Genomic DNA, 4,709 nt, shown 5'->3' on the forward strand with positions numbered 1-4,709 from the left:
GGGGGGCGGTGGGAGGGGTGTCTTGTTTCTGCACTGGGCTTTTATAGCTACAGTTTTTATGTATTGTCAGGCTGGACTGGTTATCTAATGGAAGTCTTAGAAGTTCATCACTGGGAGTGGGGGACATTCACACAGATGTCTCCACTCTGTGAGCCATTGTCCGAGGGCTCCTGGCAGGTTTCTAACATGGCGATCATGCCCTTTTCGCATGTTATCATGAACTAGTGGAACATGTGGATGATGTGAGGCTCATGACAATCATCTGTGGACATCTTAAGTTCATCTTATGCTCAGGGGGATGGGAAGCCCTATATACCACTAGGGTTGCATCAACAAAGAAACCAATTTTAAAATGCCCTGGCAAAATGTAACATGATGCCCTCAGAGCGGCATTCCTTCTACTTTTAACTCAGTGCTATCAGGGGGTGTGGCAGAACAATGTCTAGGGCAGTAGCAGGAGTCGTGGTGGTGTAGAGGGTTATCCATTGGGCTACTAACAGCAAGGTCAGCAGTTCAAAACTTTGCAGGAGAAGACGACGCTTTCCAGTGCTGTAAAGAGATACCGCCTCAGAAGCCCACCCACCGGGACAATATTAGCCTGTCTTATAAGGGCCGTGGTGAGTTGGAAGGGACTTGGTAGCAGTGAGAGCTTATTAGGAAGGGGCCAGCTAGAAAAATAACGAGCGGCCTTTCTTCCTTGTTTTCTCCTCTAACCAATAAGTAAGACTAAAAGGAAGAGAGGAACTGATGTTTGAGAAAGAACCCCCCGAAGTCTGACAAATGTAGTGTGGTACCGTGGCTGACACTGCGACCAAGACCTCCAAGCAGACTTAATCTCTCCGTCTTTTAAAAGTCTGCCCACTCTTTTCTAGACTCTGCAGGACCTAGGGCCTCCTTAGCCTGGACAGTCTGCCCGCCATGGCTCCATCTCCTGAGACAATTCGCTGCTTACACTTGAGATGGCAATCATGATGAAGCCATGATCCCAGCACTCATCGGCACCGCCCAATGTGAAGGAGGCGTTTCACCAAATTCACTACTGATTTGTCAACAGGTACAGTTCCTGAAGAATTTAAACTTCTTAGCATATTTTTGTTACAGATTCCTGATTACAGGCATACTTCACAGACATACATTGATTTTGAACATGTAAATGCTTCAAAAACATATATAGATGATAATGAATCTTACCTGTATAAATATACATCTGGTCCTTATATAGATGAAAGTTATGTAATCAATTTCATTAAACTCCATTACAGGTATCAGAATAATCTATGAATCATAGTTTATATGGAAAATTACTTTTTTATACACAGCATATAACCAGATCCTCTGGAAGTAAATTCTGGTGAAAACACTGAATAAATTTTTTTCTATAAAAAGTCTAAGAATATGAATGGATAATGAAATACGAATAATAAACAAAATGTTTTAATAAATTTTACCCACAAAAGTTTTTCCATTTTCATTTTTATTCCCATGTTCTGTAAGAAAACCTCATTTTCAAGTAGTAAAAAATGAAGAAAAAACTGAGGTGAGGAAGAAATTACATTTGTTAAATTTAATACAACTTTTAAAACCAAGTTGAAATTGAATGTCAGAGAGCTAACGTTTATTATACACGTGTTCAAGCTACTTAAAGCCTGTGTGGAGCACTGAAGGTCCCAAAGGGATGTTCAAATAGTGAGGTCATGGTCAGAAAATGAAATCTATGTTTCCAATATTCAACAATTCTGTGACATGTGTACTTGGTATACCTGCTATAAATCTTGCTTTGGAGTTTTTATTCACAGCCTCATCTCAGTTTCTGTTAGTCTTTTGCTTACATCTTGCAGTCTATTTATGCTTTCCTCATTCCCCTGAAGCAGAGGGAGGGATGTTTGAAGAAGAAAGTGCACTCCGGCAGTCCCGCTTGGTAAGCTTCAGACTGAAAGAAGATGCTGTCCACTTTCTGTCTTGGCTGAGAAGCCAAAGAGGACTTGGACCTAGACAAGAGAGAGGGAGTTTCTTAGTTCTCCTGTTTGTCCCGAGCTTTATAATGGGGCTTCTTTATTTGGTAAGAAGTGCAGTTTCAGACAGAACTTCAGGTACTTATTAAAATGTAAGTAGAAAAACAAATCCCAAAGCTAGATATAAATAGCCTGTGGATTGTCCTTGGGAGAGGACATCAGAAGTATTGCTGCTAGGGTTCCAGTTTATACAAACATGGGTTTATTACAAACAAAATGTGTGTAAACATGACTCAGCCATCAGTGGATGACTGCAGACAAGTTCTCTCAGGAATACACTTGTCTGAGTCTCATTAGGGCGCCTTCCTCAACATGGTCTAAAGAAAGCAGCAGCTTCTAAGGCAGTGGTTCTCAACCTTCCTCGTGCCGCAGCCCTTACATACAGTTCTGCATGTGGTGCTGACCCCCCAACCATAACATTATTTCCGTTGCTACTTCGTACCTGTCATTTTGCTACTGTTATGAAACGTCATGTAAACATCTGATATGCAGGGTGCATTTTCATTGTTACAAATTGAACATAATTAAGCATAATTAAAGCACAGTGATTGATCACAAAAGAAGATGTAATTTGTGTATTGTGAAATATTTATGTGTTTTCCGATGGTCTTAGGCGACCCCTGTGAAAGGGTCGGTTGACCCCCAAAGGGGTCGTGACCCACAGGTTGAGAACCGCTGTCCTAAGGGACTCTTCTGGGTCAGATAAATTCAAGGCAGAGAGAGCAGCTCAGAAGTTTATGACAACTGATTTTGGGGAACTCCAAAGGTAGAACCTTGACAGATTTTCTCAAAGGACACAGGATGTTTATGAGGGCTTATTATGAATAAGTTTTATGCAAATTTAAAACTGCATTGGTGAAAAAAGGTTAGTAAATTTGTGTCAAGGACTTTTTCTATCACAGCAATGTACCTGTTAATTCTTGGAAGGTAGTAAGAGCTGTCCTATAAGAATTTTATTGGAAAAACTTATCCCATCCACCCTGCAGCCCTGATCTTGAGCCTGCAGACTTCTTTTTGTTCCCCAAATCTAAACCACATCTAAAAGGGACACAATTTTTGTCCCTGGAAGATACAGAATTCTTTGAGAAGGGGTTAGCGATGAATACACTGCCTTCGGATGAATACTCTGCCTATAGTCCTATATGGAGTATAGCAATAGCTCACATTTTGATATTTTTGTAAAATAAATATTTCTAAGATTTTGTAGCAATACTTTTTGATGCAGCCTTGTATTTCAGATTGTTGCTGTGATTTCTTTTTAGCTAAGAAATTCACTGCAATGAATTAAAATAGACAGATTTTCTTATAATTTATTTTCCTACCTAAGGAAAAAAATGTTCTAATTGGGGTTCATAGCATATTAGCATAATAACTAACTCACTCTCCAAAACAAAGGAGAATGTTCTCAACAAACTTTTACTAGTCCTCTGTGAAGCGTTCTGAGGATCTGCCTTTTTTCTAAAGGAAACTTAGTAAAATCAATATTGTTTCCACTATACCAGTATGTCTGGTCCTAAATGAAATCATGATTGATTTCCACTTTAATGACCCTTTTCTGATTGCAAGTAATTTGCTGAGAGAATCCTCAATGAGTAAGGACTCTCCGTGGCAGTCCTCAGTGAAAACCTTCTAGCCTGGCCAATTTTGAAATACTTCGAATGGAAAAACATAAGAAGGTGAATTAAGAACAGCACCATATTTGGGAAATAATGTAATTCTAAAGGAAATGGTGCCTGACCAAAGGGAAAACAGATCCCATCAGCAGGCCCAGTTCAATAGAAATCTTGAGCAGAAAATGGAGAATTAGAAGGAAACGCATACTTTTACGGTGAACCCAGGCCACGATTTTCTGGATCTGGGAATTTCTGTGTTAACCAAGTGAGGATTCTGTATTCTTTAGTGATAACAGCTACTAGGATCGACAAGAGACTTACATCTGCCTCTTTGCTCAATGGTTTTTACATATGACCTCTGATTTTCACAATAATGGAGATGTTGTTGTCTCGTTTTATAGATGAGGAAACTGAAGGCCAAAGAAACTAAAAGACAAACTCAAAATGGCCCTGCTAGTACATGACTGTGCCAGTTCTGGGTTACCCAAGCCCATCGACCGCAACTCTGTGGCATTCTCAGATCACAAACTTAAAGGAGTAGCCCAGATGGCTCACGAGTATTTGAAATAGACTTCAATATTTGCAAACTCTTCCAATCTATAGAATAGAAACTAGATTTCCAAGGACTAAAATCAGCAATTGCGGCTGTGTAAGTGTCCTTGTCGGTGGGGAACAAAGTCTGCCATCTGCAAAATGTTTGCTAATTGATGAAAGCACATCCACCTTCAAGCTGCCCTGAAGGTGAAAGAGACGATGCTGGAGAGCCTTCTAACAGACTGGGTGTCGGGGTGCCGCTTCTCTCCCCCTGCGCGCCCTGGCCAGCACTGAAACCGTGGGGAGATAAGAAATGACGATGAAAAATGCATGAAGACACACTTAGGCTTCTCTTAGGAGACTGAATAAAAAGACCCCTTCACGGCACAGGGACACTCTGGAATTAGCAAACAGCATAAACTGTTTTCCTATCATTGGGTATTCAGCCAATTTCCACACAAATAACTAGCTTCATTCTCAAGAGTATTTTGAAGGAAGTATGTGAAATCTAGGAAGTTCTGCTTTTTTAACCATTTAATCCCATAATGCA

This window comes from Echinops telfairi, unplaced genomic scaffold (genome assembly GCF_000313985.2).
Source record: "Echinops telfairi isolate 266 unplaced genomic scaffold, ASM31398v2 ScPeMD7_7424;HRSCAF=8462, whole genome shotgun sequence".
Classification (NCBI taxonomy): domain Eukaryota; kingdom Metazoa; phylum Chordata; class Mammalia; order Afrosoricida; family Tenrecidae; genus Echinops; species Echinops telfairi.